The following is a 17,055-nucleotide window of genomic DNA, read 5'->3' on the forward strand; positions in this document are numbered from 1 at the left end:
TCATTCTTTAAAGATTGCTCCTATTCCCTCTTGGTCAGGATGTAGGGGGAGGAGTTAGTGAAGAGTCCTTAATTTTATTTATCTCGGTCCACACTCTAAAAGCGTTTAAATCATTTTGAGTTCCCATAACGTTTCAAGAGAGATTGGGGTGTTTGTGTGTGTTCTGGGCAGTGCCTGGCATTTTGCAAGAGACTGATGAGCAATAAGTAATGATAATCAGCACATCTCCTTTGCCAGTAGACTAGGGAAGATCGCTGCTATCCTCTCAGCAAAGAGCAAACTAATAAGCAGGGATTCGGGCCAACCTCTCCTTTCCGCTGCAGCTTCTTGTTATTTACTCCGGCTTAATGAATGGCCACCAGCTGTCAGACACAACAGCTTCATAATATTTGCACACAATTTGTTTGGGTCGGTTTTAAATTTCTCTCTCCGCTTGAAGCTGGGGTTACCCGAAGGAGAATTCAGAGAAACTCTGGAGACAGAGGAGCGGAAGATTTCGTTTTCCAGTGTTTTCTGGGAAGAAATTTGGGACAGACAGGGTGAAATCGAGTACCATTTGGTTAAGGTTTAAAAAAAAAAAAAATCATCCAGTGTGGGGGGCCAGGTGGTTCTTCAGTGGGAGGGCCACGCAAGACGAAACCAGCTTTGGGGAAAGGAGGGAGAGGGAGAGAGAACGAGAGCAGGGCTAATGAATGAAGGGAATTCCGCTGAGCCGCCAAACCCTGTGCTCCCACCTCCCACCTCCCATCTAGCTGCGGGACGTTGCCTCGAGAGGAAAGCCCCGGAATCCCGAGCCAGCCCCACGCTGGGGCTTACCGGAGCCCGAGGACCCGCGCGCGGGGGAGCCGAGGCGGCGGGCGCCTGTCCCTTTAAGGGGCCGGTCCCCGGGCACCGCCGGCCCAGACGCCGGGACGTGCCGGGGGCCGCCCCGCCCCGAAGCCGCCCGTTTCCTGCCGGGCGGCGCGACGGCACCTGAGCAACTGCGGCGGCGGCGGCGGCGCCTCGGAGCGGGCGGCCCGGGCTGTAGTGCCCGTGCCGCCGCGTCTTCCCGGTCTCCTTCCCCGGCTGCGCTGGATAAGGGTGAGCAGCCTGCGCCGGGCCGGCCGCGGGGACCGCGGGGGGGGGAGGACTGTGCCAGTCACGGTGTCCCAGGGCGGGAGGGAGGGCCGCGCCGGACGGGGGGCGCGGCCCCGGGGCCCGGACACCGCCCGCTGCTTGTCGCCGCCCGCCGGCTAGGCCTCGGGCGCCGGGTCGCCACGGCGGGGCTCCCGCCTGAGCCGGGCCGTCACGGCGGGCGGGCTCCGAGGGGCGGCTTGGCCTCGCCGCGCCGCCCAGGGCCCGACCCGGGCTTCGCCGCGACGCCTGCGAGCGCGGCCGGGTAGTTCCCTGGGGACGTCTCCCGGTGCGAGGTTGGCCGGAGAGGGCCCTGGGGTGACCGAGGCGCCTATTTTTAGCTGGGCCTGAGGGCCCCCAGGAGGAAGGCGGATTACCGCCTCCTCGGCCGATGGACAGAGGGAGCCCGTCTCCGGCGGCGTCCCTGGGCCGGAGCTGGGCCATGCTTACGCCATGCTGGAATTTCAGTTCTCGCTGTCCCTCCGGATACTTAGGGAACCGGCGCTGGCCCCCTTCCCAGTGCCCCCTCCTACCGCCGTGTGCGTGTCCCCGGGTCGCGGTGGGGGGCGGTTGGGGCTGGGAAAGCGGCGTGAGGGGAGTTTGGAAAAATGTGTGGACCGCCCTCGAGACGGGGGAAGTTATCCCTTCCTCTCCCCGAGGGGTGTGTCTTCCTTAGTGATTCCCCCTCCCCCCTTCGGTTCCCAACAATGAGATTTTTGGCGTTGGGGAGCTCGGCCGAAAACCAAACCGGCAGCCTAGAAAAGTCGTTCGGTAATCAGACACCTGGTGTGGGATGTGCAGCCCCGCACGTTTGTCGTGAAGGAGCATGTGTGCACGGGAGACGGGCAGCTTCCCACGCGGGGAGCGGCATCCTAACCTCGTCCAGCTGCAGCTTGATGAGGTTAAAGAGCGGGCTGTTTAATTTTAGCCATTCCTTCTCCCGGGAGGAAGGAGGAATCGAAATTCGTATTTGGGCCTGTATCAGAGAAGGATTCCTTAGCAGACGTGTGAATTTGCACTGCCCAAAGAGCTACCTGTTTAAAGTTGTGAGGTTTTTTGAGATGCTTTGTGGAAAGTCCTGAAAATTTTAGACACCCGTACCCTGCTATAGATAAATACCTTGGTGTGTACGAAACACTTTGAATTGCGTAGGAATTGATTTAAAGTTTGAGTTCTTGCTAAATTAGGTTGCACTTGTTCTCTCTACCTCGCCTAGCCGGCAGCTGGCAACACTGTCTCCAGCTTGGCTAAAACGGTTGCTAACAAGACTGGGATGATCTTCCCAAGAACAACATTGAGTACTCTGGAGTTGATTTGTATTTGGGGTGGACGGGCATTGCTATATAGACTTTCATATTTACTGTGTTCTCTGATAAACAAGCTGCCCCCCTCTACCTTTAGCTTAGGGTCTAACAAGAAAAAGCTGGGCTTATTGTTGGTAGGTTCTAAGAAAAATTCATTCCCCTCTGTAACATTGAATTAGAAATGACTTTTCTAATTTTGCAGCATGAGCAGTCATAACAGTTATCTGTCAGGTATGCTTGGAGAATGAGGTGTTCTGTTTACCTTTCTGAGACTCATACTGAAACTTAAAATATAAGAAAGCCTAATGAAAAATTTTCTTAAATGTATTAAGCACTTTTTTTTTTTTTTTTAAATATTTTATTTATTTATTTGACAGAGAGAGGCACAGCGAGAGAGGGAACACAAGCAGGGGGAGTGGGAGAAGGAGAAGCAGGCTTCCCGCCGAGCAGCGAGCCCGATGTGGGGCTCGATCCCAGGACCCTGGGATCATGACCTGAGCCGAAGGCAGACGCCTAACGACTGAGCCACCCAGGCACCCCTTAAATGTATTAAGCACTTTAAAGTTATAAAGGATATCGAGTATTATTTAACCTTTTCTTGATGACTCAGAGTCAACATTTTTTTGTGGAGAACCATGAATTTATGATTTTGTTCCCAATTTAGTTTTTTCTGTATCATCCCTTAGCATCAGTGTCTCTTCTGCTTGATGATGCAAGTGTTTTCTTGGGTCTCACCCCAAGTCTCCTTCCAGTTTGTAGGCCTTAATCTACTTTCAGTAGGGAAAACATTTTAATAATTAGATGTTAAATAGAAGTCAATATGGCTTTTCTAAAGGGCCTAAGAAGTGAAGGCTTTTTTTGAGGCTTAACTTCTAAATGACTCATGTTAGATTGTTACTGTTATTGAAGTAAAAATTGAATTTTACTTGAAAAGTTATGGAAGATGTATTTTTAATTGAATGTTTATTATAATTTTTGTATAGCAAAGAAAATTTTAATCTAAAAGATCTCATAATACTTTGTAAAAATTTAAATTGTTAGTAAATTTAATGTTTCCAGGGAAGATTTTGGGTTTTTTAGGGATCTGACCTCTAATATGTAATAAAGAAATGTAGAGAGATCATGCTTTGCAGGAACATTTAAATATTTGAGGATAACATCTTATAAGCTGCTTGTTCTTGTACTGTTTATGTTTTTAATTATTTTGAAGGTAAATCCAGAGTATACTTAGAGGTTAGAAGCAAGTAACTGGTTCTTTATAAATAACATTGATTACTCTTATGCATAAATAGAGTTGGGTTTTATTGCTTTCTCTTTCAGTTTTTGTGAACATGATTTTGGATGTTCTGATCTTAAAAATGTAGTTTATGTGCAAATCAAAGGGAAAACATTGGTTTAGATAAGAGTATAAGCTACTTTTTCTATAAACAGAATTAAACGGGAAAAATCTTAAGTACTATGAACTGAGGAGTTTGATTAACTTAACCTGCTGTATCTGAGCTCTAGAAAAAGAAAAGTAATGACAATTTATAATTGTTTGCATGCTAGGCTGTTCACTTGCTGTTTAAATATTTTTTGGTGTTTGAAAGAAAGAGGAGTGCAAACCATTTAGGTCCCCCCCCCCCCCCGCCCCCGCCCATAGTTTAGGCTTTAATGTTCAAAAGATAAAATAGGCAAAATGACTAGTTTTAGTAGAGACTCCAGTGGGAGATAGAGTATTCCTAGGAATTTAAGAACTGTTCCACTCCTTTTGAAAATGTTGTGATTTAATATTTTACATATCACCTTAACTACTACAAGTGGATTAAGAACTTTCAACTTAAATCTGGTTTCAACAAAGTGATTTGTATACTAAGTAGAATTTAAATTAATTTGTTTATACTCCCCCCTCCTTCCAGGACATTGCTTTTTGGGTTTCACTCCTCACTAATTGCTTTGCTCTTTCTGCCTTATGATTCATCCTCTACTCTTGAAGTAGAAATGCTCAGTTCTTGGTTCACTTTTCTTTTTATACTCCCCTGGTGATCTCATCCAATGTCATAAATACCTATATGCTGATGGCTTCCATATTTATATCTCCAGCCCAGGCTTTCCTTCTGTACTCTATACAACCTGTTCTGCATTTCCACTTGTAGGTGAAGTAGTCATAGTGAACTTCCATTTTTCTCTTTAAAACTGCCTCAGGTGCAGTCTGCTCCATCTCATTTGATGGCAGCTCCATCCAACATTCAGGCAAAAGAAAAGTTGGAGTCATTCCTGACTTCTCTCTTTTTCTTTTACACTTGGCATTCTTGGCTCTATCTTATCTTGGAAATATATCCAGAATCAAGTCACTTCTTACCACCTGTATTGCTCGCTAGGTGGGCCCAAGCCATTTTATCTTTAGCATAGATTTCTGCGATCAGCCTCCTGACTGGCCTTCCTGCTTCTTCCCTAGCTCCCTGTGGTCTTTTTCAACTCAGCAAACAGATTCTATCACTTCTCAAAACACTGTAAATGACTTCTCTTGTGCAGAGTAAAGGCCAAAGTCCCTATGGCCTGCAGTGCCTTACAGAATCTACTCTTCCCATTCTCCTTTAACTTGCAAGTTAGCTACTACTCTGCTCCCTGCTTATTTCTCTCCAGCCCCACTTGCTGTCTGAAGGCCTTTAAATGACTGTTGTCCCTCCTTGGATCACGTTTTCCCTAAGATATCAGCATGGCCAACTCTCTAGTCTCCTTCAAATCTTTGTCCTTCAAATGTTTTTCAAAAGGTCTGTCTTACTGCTTTATTTAAAGCTGCATTCCCTTGGGGCGTCTGGGTGGCTCAGTCGGTTAAGACTCTTGGGGCACCTGCGTGGCTCAGTCGGTTAAGCGGCTGCCTTCGGCTCAGGTCATGATCTTGGGTCCTGGGATCAAGCCCCGCATCGGGCTCCCTGCTCAGCAGAGAGCCTGCTTCTCCCTTTCCCTCTGCCTGCTGCTCAGCCTACTTGTGCTCTCTATCTCGCTGTCAAATAAATAAAATCTTTAAAAAAAAGTTCACCTCTTGGTTTTGGCTCGGGTCCTCATCTCAGGGTGGTGATGCCGCCTCTAGTGGGCTCCAAGCTTAGTTGGGGAGTCCGCTCGAGCTTCTCTCTCCCTCTCTCCCGCTCCCTTTCTCTCTCAGATAAATAAATAAATGAATCTTAAGAAAAACATAAAGCTGCACTCCCCTACTTAATGAGTCTTGTATCCTGCTCTGTTTTCTCCACGGCATTTGCCACCTTCCAACATAGTATATAATTTCCTTGTTGATTGTGTTCATTGTCTCTCCTCTCTGCCCCCAACACACACTATAATGTAACCTCTGTTTAGGCAGGACTTTTTGTCTGTTTTGTTTATTGATGGATCCTAAGGGTCTCGGGCAGGTATTCAATAAAGATTTATTAAATATCTGTTCATTATAAGTGAATTAAATCCTTATCCTGCAGTTTCTTACTGTGATGGATACCTCATTCTTGAACATATGGAGTTTTCAGTTTGCTCCTTTCCTAGGAACAGAGAACAGAAGAAAAGTTGCAGGAGGCCTTTGGGAACCCCTTGTTGGGAGGTAGTGATGTTAGAGTGTTGTGGAGATCTTCTGGACCTTCCCTGTGCGATTAGGACCATTGGTGAGGTAACTTAAAAAGTTGGTTAAAACAAGAACTCAAATATCTGTGTACCTTAAGTGTTTTGTTTTAACTTAAAACATTTATTTTTGTCTGTCTTTTTATTTGGATCAATCTCTTGTCTTTGAGTAGGAGTTACTGATCTCTTTTCTATAAATTATACCCTAAAAGCATTGCCTATGGTTTCTAGTATTGGTTTCTTTAAAACGGAATGAAAATATAGGCACTGGGAAACTTTCCAAGTTAAAAATCATTCTAGATTTTCCATTCATTCATTAAGGCCTTCCAAAGGATGTAACTTAGTTTTTATAGAAATAATAGCTTCTGTTTTTATTCTCCTGTTTAATGAATTTATAGAAATAAATGAGTCTATAGGAGAGTAGACTGCTTGCCAGAAACATTTAGCTTTCTGTAGACACTAGCCCATGTATTTTTACCAAGGGGAGAAATGTCATTTACTCCAGTGAGAGAGGTCCTTTAAGATAGCTTCCATATTGAATAGGTTTCATGGGGGCTATAGGATCCTAGCTGCTTACCATTACTGGAGGAAAATGTCCTTTATCCACATTTCTTTATTTTGACTGGTTAGTAACAGTTATGAATAGTTGTTATCAGAACTTACATGATTTTCAGTAATTGTCTATCAAGAGACCTGATGTTATGCTGCATTCTCACTGGAAAATGTGGGACAGTTATTACTTATTTTTGCACCTGAGTCATTTAAGTCGCCAGGGAAACAGTCTGGCCTGGTGTAATAAGCTGGAAGTCAGCACTTAGGAGACCTACAGGTCTTAAACTTTAATAACTTAAAGATTTTATGCAAGTTTCTTTTTTCTCAGTACTTTATATAATGTATGGTGTAATAGAAAAAGCATGGTAGGGACTCTGAAGAGCTTAAGTTTGGTCTTGCTAGTTAGTACCACTTACCGTATGTGTGAACTTAACTATCTTACTTAACCTTAACCTGCCTAAGGCTCATTTGCCTTGCTTGTATTATCTTACTAGTTGCTACATAAGTGATAGCTAATTATTAGAGTGCTTATTTGCTGTAAGTCTCTGTAAACACTTTATGTACAGTACCATATTTAATCCTTTCAAACAGTTTTATGAGATAGGTACTATTTGGTGGAAACTAGGGAGACAGGTTAAATAATTTGTCAAAGAGCAGCAAGTAAGAGGAGGAACCTGAATGTGAACTGAGGCATTCTGACTCTAGAGTCCATCCTCACTCATTGAGCTGTTTTTTTAAGTATGCTTTCTATAAACAAACAAATAAATAAATAAAGGAGTGCCTGGATGGCCCAGTTGGTGGAGTGTGCCACTCTTGATCTTGGGGACGTGAGTTCAAGCCCCACGTTGGGTGTAGAGATTACTTAAAAAAAATAATAAAAATAAGGCACTGTCCGTGTGCAATTTTCTATTAGGTGTTAGAAAGCTACATTAATGTTATACAGATTTTTTTCTCCCAGAGTTAGAGGATTGGCTCTTAACGTCAGTGACTTAAATTTGAGAACTTGCAATTTTTTGAGTGGAGAAAATAGTAAAAGCAACTTAAAATCAAATGCTATAAAATGTTTTATGTAGAAAATAGGTAGACTATGATCATTCTAGATTTTAAGAAGTTTTTTCAGTTTCAGTTCCTGTGAATGTGTATTATGAGTTACTGCCATGTGATCTTGTAGGCATCGCTCAGTGGCTATATCAGAAAGGCCAACCCTTATCACCCTGCCTAAAATACTCTATTCTTTGTCCTAGCCTTATTTTTCTTCATTGATCAGTTACTACTACCTATCATTATAGTATATGCTTCTTTATATTGCTTGATAGCTGCCTCACCTATAAGAACATAAGCACTATGAAGTGGCAACTTTGTCTTGTTTACCACTGAACTGTATCTCTGGTAGGTGGTGTTCATTTCAATGAATGAATGAGTTGCTTAACTGAACATGATTAGGACTCAACTGAGCCTTCTGCTTATCATTTGTGCCAGTCTTCTCTGTTAGCAAGGCTAGTTGATTTACATGAAATGCCATGTAAAACGAGACTTCCAGAGTAAGGGTTTCAGGGTTACTCTTGGGAGCAGAATGGAAAGCTATTTAATACACAAATTTCGGAATTCGTGTATTAAATACACGAAAATTTATCTGTGCATAGTACCAGTTAACTTTGTTCATCAGTAATGTAAGTGTACTGAGTAAAATGTGTACATAATTTAGTGATTACATGTGTTTAGATCTAGTCTTTGAAATAAACTTGAATAAGCTAAGCTGTACATTGAAAGCTCCCAAGTGTTCTGAATGCTATGTTGCTGAACATTTAAAATGTTTCCTTACATTTTTAATATCCACACACAGGTTGAATTCATTTATGTTGCTTCTGACCTGTACTTACTTAGTTTATTGGGAAGTCATGTTTATTTGAAATTTGCTCTATAATTTTTTTACAGTTTTCATAACAATTTCTGAGGTTGACTGACGGTTACGATTTCTGTGATGCGAATTTCTCAAGCTTGTCATATCATTTGGTACTCTTCATTTCTGGGTACAGTTTCAGATACTCTGGTGTATAATGCTTGTGGTTGGTACACTGTTCTGATGAATGGGAGTAATTTCTTAAATCACTTTCAGTTTGACCTAGATGTTAACTGTAATTTTAAGTTTAAATTGGATCCTTTGTAAAAGTGACTTAGTTCTTTTGTTCCTTTGGTGGTTGGGGGTGGGGGAGGGCCCCAAAAATTGCATTTAGTTTTAACCTGAACAAAGTCTTTCTGAACTTGAAATTTTTGGAGCACTTTTTAAGTAAAATACACATTTAAGAATAGCCTTGGAATTATGTAAAATATAACCCATGCATTTACCTTGTCTGATAGGGGTAGGGGAGGAAAGAAATACTTTATAAATATAAAATAAATGTAAAATGAGCAAGGCTGAATTCTTGTCTGCTTGTCTAGCATTATTTATCTGGCATGAATTGAATAATTACATTCCATACTCTTTCAGTTTTATTTAAGCAAAATGTCCCAGCAGCATTTAAAATAACATACTACTTTTTAAAAAGATTTTATTTATTTATTTATTTATTTAGTAATCTCTACACCCAACGCGGGGCTTGAACTCACAACCCCGAGATTAAAGAGTCAGTCAGTTCACCGACTGAGCCAGCCAGGTGCCCCTAAAATAACAACACTACTTTTTGTGTAAGGAGTTTTAGTTATTACTTTGAGTTACTTTATCTGATTTCTTAAGGTAGCTTTGTGCTAGGTCAAGAAAATCCTGGGTATTTTTGGTAAAGATTTTAGAAATTTCTTATTTTATATTTTGAAGTATTTGCTTTTATTTTTGGGGGGCGGAATTTGTTTCAAAGTATAACTTTCTAGAGGTATTCAGCACTGTCATAATTGTATAAATTTAAGAAGCGGGGAAGTATATGCCTGTTTGCTTGTTAGTTTTAAATTTACATTTACCTCTTTGTACTTGTCATCTTTTTATTTTATTGAAAGTTGAAACAAATATTGAGGGGCTCCTGGGTGGTTCAGTCAGTTGAGTGTCTGCCTTCAGCTCAGGTCACGATCCCAGGGTTCTGGTTTTGAGCCCCGTATCTGGCTCCCTGCTCAGCAAGGAGTCTGCTTCTTTCTATCCCCCTTCCCTACCACTCCCCCTACTTGTGCGGGCTCTCTCTCTCTCAAATAAAGCAAATACTGAATGATTCATGTGTACAAGAGAATATAGAATGTGTCTGTACAATTTAAAGATTAAATATAAAAGAAATACCCTTGTACCAAATATCTGTGTACCTTTCATTCAACTTTATTTAAAATTTTTTTCTTTTAAAATTAAGTACATAAAAATAGTATATAAGATATATGTAAGATAAAGAGTAAGGATATAGTGAACAGCCTTGTACCTAATCCCCAGTTCAAGAACATTATCCTAACTTTTAATTTCTTTATGTGCTCTTCCCCGCCAGAAGTAACCATGATATTTGCTTTTCTTGTAGTTTTGCCACATATATTTATATACCTAAAATATTTTTTTCTGTTTGTTTTTGAACTTTTTGTTTTGTTTTGAACTTTATAAATGAGATCCTTCTGTATTTTACTTAAAAAGTGCTCCAAAAATTTCAAGTTCAGAAAGACTTTGTTCAGGTTAAAACTAAATGCAATTTTTTGGGCCCTCCCCCACCCCCAACCACCAAAGGAACAAAAGAACTAAGTCACTTTTACAAAGGATCCAATTTAAACTTAAAATTACAGTTAACAGTTAACTTTATAAATGAGTTTATTTGCAACTTTTTACCCTCAGCTTTATGGTCCTGATATTCTTTCACCATGTTATATATAGCTCTAATTCATTCACTTTCACTGCTGAATGGAATTTCGTTGTATGAATATTTTTCACTTTATTACCTGTTCATAGGCATTTAGGTTGTTTCCACTTTTCTTTTGCTATTATAAAAAATGATGCTGTTTGTACCCTGCATAGGTCTATTGGTACACTTGCATACATAAGTATCTCCAGGATAGTGTTTTAAAAAACATTTTTGTTACTACTTACCGTAATAAATTTTACATTATGAGACTCAGTACATTATCAGATGTGCCACATCTATAACAAAAAAAATTTGTTAAAAAAAAATACCTATGTGGTGCTAGTCCATTTCATTAAAAATAAGAATAGTGATTAAGACCCACTAAGTTGATTTTTGCTACCCACTAATGAGCTGAGATTCGCAGTTTGAGCATATTGTTTTGGAGCTCCTGTTCACACTAGGAGTGGGATTGCTGAATTGTAGGAGGGGTGCATTTTCAGCTTTATTAGGTAGTGCCAAAACGTTTTGCAGTGTAGTTGTACCAGTTTATTCCCCTCACTAATATATACATGTGATGGCTCACATTCTTGCCTATACTTGATAAATGGTGAATACTAAAGTAAGATACCCTAATGAAATGATACCTTGTAGGTTTGCATTTCTGCTTTCTGAGAGGAAACATCTTTTCTAATGGTGCTGGCCATTTTATCCCCTTTTCTCTGGAATGGTGGTTTATTTTTCTGTTGGGTTGTTTTTCTTTTTGAGTAAGAGGAGTTCTGTATATGTTCTGAATATTCTTTGCTGATTAGTATCACAAATGTCTTCTCCCATTTTGTGGCTTCTTTTTTTGTGTGTGTTTGTCTTATATATTGTCTTAGTAAAAGTTAAAAATTTTAATTTAATTGAATTTATCCGTATTTTCCTTTTACGATTTATACTTTGTGTCTTAAGGAATCCTTCCCTACTTCAAGGTTCTAAAGATATTCTTAGGTGTTCTTTTATGTTGTCTTTCACAATTCTTTGCCTGTAATTGACTTTTGTTTTTTCTCTTTTATGCTACTGTTTTCTTTTCCCTAAAATTTTATTGCTTAGTATTTGCTTGTTTTTTAAGGCTAAAATGTGTGAATTTACTAGATGCTTTGAAATAAGTCTTTGAGTTACTAGTTTTTTTTTTTAAGATTTTATTTATTTGACAGAGAGAGAGAGAGGGAACACAAGCGGGGGGAGTAGGAGAGGGAGAAGCAGGCTTCCCACCAAGCAGGGAGCCCGATGGAGGGCTCGATCCCAGGACTCTGGGATCATGACCTGAGCCGAAGGCAGACGCTTAACGACTGAGACACCCAGGCGCCCGAGTTACTAGTTTTTACGCACTGTCCACAGCCTGCTTTTATAGAGTCGTAAGAAAATAATTATGTAAGAATGTTAAAGTATGGATAAAGTTTAAGGTATAGCTAACTTTGAAGTCTCCATTCATCCCATGTGACTTTATAAGAGATCTGTAAACATTTTAGTGATGCCAGTGTTTGCATGTGGTTTCCTTAAGTTAAGGACATTTGTTGTGAAGCAGTCTGGTTAATTACTTCCTTAAGTAGCAGCTCTTTGTGCTTGATATTTTGCCATTTCACCACAGTGCATTGTGTGGACAAACTTCTGTGTATCCAGCTAGTACTAAGAGAATACATACACTGTGAGGAATCTGATCTTCAAGTTAGGAAAATTCTTAGCTCTTTAAATATGACTTCTATTATTTTCATTTCTCTTTTGAAAGAGAAAGTTGGGGTCTTTGTATCTTAATTGTTTTTTCAGTTTTTTTCTCTATTTTTCTATGCCTCATACTAGATTTCAGTACTATGTAGCAGTTTACCAATACTACTCTACTCAGACTTTATTTTGTCTGTTGAGTCTACAGTTTTCATTTCTTAGATTTGGAGTTGCTTTTTCATATAGACCTGTCTATTTCAGTTCTTTCTGTTTTTGTTCTATAATCTTTTTGCTACTTTAAAAAAGGAGTCTCTTACCTCTCTGACATCTTCATCATGTTCAAATTTAAAAATCTTTGTGAAGACTATTTTGTAAAACTAATATCATTTGGTGTTAATTAATTTTTTTATTAGTGCCCCCCCCATCATTTCTTCCATTTTTGGTTTGTTAGGCTTATTTTGAGTGGAGATTTTTTAAAACTTTTTTCCATCAGTGCTAACCCCTTGTGCCCCTCGTTCAAGTTATTTAGTTTCTACCAGGCCCACGGTGCCTCTAGACACAGTAAAAACAAACAAACAAAGAAACAAAAAAAACCCCCAAAAAACAAAGTGGATAGGTGTTTTTAATATGCAGTCATGTGCTAAGGAGATGATTATATATATTGCTCTTATTTTTTTTTTAATTTAATTTTTTTAAAGATTTTATTTATTTGACAGAGACACAGCGAGGGAGGGAACACAAGCAGGGGGAGTGGGAGAGGGAGAAGCAGGCTTCCCGCTGAGTGAAGCTTGATCTCAGGACCCTGGGATCATGACCTGAGCCGAAGGCAGATGCTTAACGACTGAGCCACCCAGGCGCCCCTATATATTGCTCTTATTAAAAGTAGAATGAAGTCTGAAAAATGATCGCTACTTATGGGGGAGAGAAGCATAGTGTAGAAAAGCACAGGGTATATCTATGCTTTGAATTTTCCTTTTTGTGAAGACTTGACTTTGGAGCCATTTAAATATTTTACATAATTATTAAACAAAAATTTAAAAATCCCTAAGAATCAAAAGTAAAATGAAACCACTGAATTTTACTTGTATTCACTTGGTGGACACCAGAGTGACCTATGCCACGTGACTTTAAAACATGGTAACTTGACTGTATATCCCAATTAGAATATACCCTAGGAAGAGAGCAGAGGAGGAATGGCAAAAAAGGAAAACAAATCTTCAACTATTATAATCATAATTTTGGTAGTAATGTGTACATTGTTATTCCAGTACTGAGTAATGTGTGCATTGCGGGCTAAATGAAATGAATGATTACGTTGGTATTACTGAAAACTGAGATTTTTAGCATTGTTGAAAACTGATGTAGTGTTAAGGTCAGTGAAATTAAGTAAAAATCCCATAGTACTAAATTTGTATGAGTCATGCCATAATTTAGCTTGTTTAAAATGTACGCATTTTCTAGCCCAAAAGACCTAGAAACAATGATCAACCCAGTAGCAAAAAAACACTCCTGGTGCCTATACTGTGGTCTTTAAATACCTTTCACAATAAAAGTAAACTAGTGCGTAGAATGGGCATTTTCTAAGACAGGAATTGTATGAGACGAACCTACAAATTAATGATTAATTTCTGTGTTACAATATTACTGCAAGGTTAGAAACAACACACATTTAAAACAACACACATTTATTATACTATGGTTTCTGTGGGTCAGGAGTTTGCTTAACTGGGTCCTCTGCTTAACTGGGTTTACAGTGTTTAACAGAGCTGCTATTACCGTGTTGACCAAGGCTGGGGCCCCATCTTAAGCTTAGCTGGGGGAAGAGCTGCTTACAAGTTCATGTGGTTGTTGGTAGCTTTCGGATCCTTGAAGGTTGCTCAAGTGAAAGCCTCAGTTTCTTGCTGGTTGTTGTCTAGGACGCCGTTCTTACCTCCTTGCCATATGGCCCTCTCCATATGCAGCTTACAACATGGCAGCTTGCTTCTTCAAAGCCATTGAGGGAGAGAAAGCATGTCCTAGTAACATGGGTTACAGTCTTAGGTAATGTAACCATGTATATGTAATCACTTAGATCCTGTCACCTTTGCCCTACTTTATTGATTAGAAGCAAGTCACAGGTCTCACTCATGCTTAATAGGAGGAGATTGCACAAGGGTGAGAACACCATGAGGCAGGGGCCAGGGGACCACTCTAGAGTCTGTTTGCCACAGCCTAGAACATTTCCGAAGTAATAGAGAGGCCCAAAACTGAGGGTAGTGTCAAAACAACCCAGGAGCCATCCTGAATAATATCCCATTGGCCAAAAAGGGGGGAATTTGAACATCAATAGATAGTAATTAATGAATTGAGACCAATCACATGTTTAACCTGTGAATTCAAGATACTAAAACATTAAAAAAAAAAACAAAAACCCTTTAATTAGTTGCTATTGGACCAGTTTGTTATTTTGACAACTAGTGAATAAAGAAAAATAAACATTTGTCCTACTCATATGATTTGTGTCTCAGGGTAACCAAGTAGATCAGGAGAGAAATTTCTATAGATGTATTTTACCTAGTCAAGAAAGAATAATAGAATACCGCCATTTTGTATCTCTTAATAATGTCTAGGCAAAGATCACCAGTAGCTGCTATTGTCACTACAAAGGGGGAGACATCTGGACATTAGATACATACTTTTAGAAGTATGCCACGCTATCTGTGCCATAGTCATTAACAGAAGTCATAATCCTGAATCTGATGTAGCCTTTATTTTTTTTAAAGATCTATTTATTTGAGATAGAGCAGAGAAGAGAAGGAGCAGAGAGAGAGAGAGAGAGTTAATCAGACTCACGCTGAGCACAGAGCCTGATGCGGGGCTCGATCTCATGACCCTGAGATGAGGACTTGAGCTGAAGCCAAGAGTCGGTCGCTTAACCAACTGCGCCACCCAAGTGCCCCCTGATGTAGCCTTTAAATTTACCAATTTATAGGAAATAAAAGGACAAAAAACTTGTTAAATACTATGAAGATGCCATCAACAGAATTCATACTGGGAATCCCTACAGGACCAACTGGTTTCCAACCCCAACCCCAAATTCTAAGAATGCTAAACTGAATAATAAAAAGAAACGAAGATGATAAATGAATCAGTCAACAAAGAATAACTGAAAAGATATTTACAAAGCAGTTGGATTGATGTGAATACTGGCTTCATACTTGATACTAAGGAGTTGTTAATTTAAAATTTGCTGTAAGACTAGATGTTTTGTCCTCTTTCCTTTCCAGGTTCAGAGCTTTTATAAAGCTGTAACTCTAGGTAATAGGTTTGCAGCCTGATTATTTTTCATCTCCTTTCTCTTCCTCTCCTCTCCTCTCCTTCCCACTTTCTCCTCCTCCTCCCTGTCCCCACAACCTGTGCAAATTCTATTCCCATTCCTACCCCTTGGTGTCAAGTAGTGAATCTGGTTCAGTTCTGTTGCTGTTACCTGTAGGAGCTGAATTTCTGACTTTTTGCCTGCTGTAGAGCCAGTATCTGGACATCTTCTCCATTCTTTCTTTCCTATACTGCATTTAGGTATTGGTTACTGTTTTGGATTTTTACTGACTCAGGTAGAGGTATTTTAGTTTTGAGTTCAGCCATATCTTTGTTAATCTCTTTTTATGTTTTATCTATCATTTTAAATGTTTGGAATAGAACCATCCTTATTGGAAGTCTTCATCTTCATTTTTACCTATTATGATCCTAATTTGTTTTTTTGATGCTCAGTTCACAGTATCCTGACTGCTCTAGTTCTGTTATCTGTTCTCTTCCTTTGTGCAACTCTGCCTTTTTTTAATCTTGTTGGGTGTTTTTCAACTCTATAGAACAAATCTGATTTTAGTATCACGCTAATTTGTTATGATTGCAATCAGTTAAAATCCATAAGCCTTGAAGTGTGTGATTCTTGTTCCTGCTAGTTGATATCACTCGTCCTATGCTGCTTTAGTCTATTTTGGAGTGTAGGTATCCTTTGTTAGTCTGAGGCTCTATAATTTTTTCTTTTCAAGGTAGAACTGGTATCCCTTGCTGTCTTAACTCTTGTTTGTTGCCTCAAACTCAGAATCAAATGTACGTATCCTTTAATGTCTTGAATTCATTCTTGAAACCCCTGCTGCTAATAAGTGAAAAGCCATTACATGAAAACGTATTTCCATTAATTAAAAAAAAATTTTTTTAAAAGATTTTATTTGAGAGAGAGAGAGCACAAGTGGTGGGCAGAGGCAGAGCCGGAGAGGGGTGTTGGGGAGAGGGAGAGCTGGGGAGAGTAGGAGCGGGAGAGGGAGAGCAGAGAGCCTATTGCAGGACTTGATCCCAGGACCCAGGATCATGACCTGAGCCGAAGGTAGACACTTTACCGACTGAGCCACCTAGGCGCCCCTCCATTAATTTTAATGGGAAATTATGCTGTTTTCTATTGCAACTGACCAACTTCACACATAAGAAAATAATTTAGCAATGAAGATGAGTGTATGTAAATGTAAACAATTTGAAAATAAATATACTTTGAATGTAAAGTGTAATTGATAAAAGTATATTGTACTTGCCAAAAGTGGAAGAGAAAACTTGGTGATGGTGGTGGTGGTTGGTGGGGTGTTTACTCTTTGGAAAGTTTATTCTTTTTGTACCATTTTCTTCACTCATATCAGCCTTTTTGATGCTCAAGGTTATCTTGCATTTTTTTTTTTTAAGATTTTATTTATCTATTTGACAGAGACCGCGAGAGAGGGAACACAAGCAACAGGCAGAGGGAGAGGGAGAAGCAGGCTTCCCGCTGAGCAGGGAGCCCTGTGCCGGGCTCGATCTCAGGACCCTGAGATCATGACCTGAGCCGAAGGCAGACACTTAACAAGGGTTATCTTGCATTTTATCTGCACTTAAAAGTCAAATTATGGCACAGATAAGCACCTTTGGGGGAAGAAAGGCCAAACAGAAGTCCTTTAAACTGTGGAAATAGAACACAGGCAGAAAAGACTGAAGAATTG

General features: G+C 40.0%; 1 protein-coding gene across 1 annotated transcript in view; it reads left to right on the plus strand.

Annotated features, from left to right (window-relative positions):
- Nucleotides 1-933: 933 nt before the first annotated feature.
- KTN1 (kinectin 1) overlaps nt 934-17,055 on the plus strand; it is a 107,187-nt gene continuing 91,065 nt past the window's right edge. The window contains exon 1 of the mRNA XM_032405172.1: nt 934-1,080. The gene's annotated coding sequence lies outside the window, so the exon portion shown is untranslated. The remainder of the gene's footprint in view (nt 1,081-17,055) is intronic.

This window comes from Phoca vitulina, unplaced genomic scaffold (genome assembly GCF_004348235.1).
Source record: "Phoca vitulina isolate PV1807 unplaced genomic scaffold, GSC_HSeal_1.0 scaffold7, whole genome shotgun sequence".
NCBI lineage: Eukaryota > Metazoa > Chordata > Mammalia > Carnivora > Phocidae > Phoca > Phoca vitulina.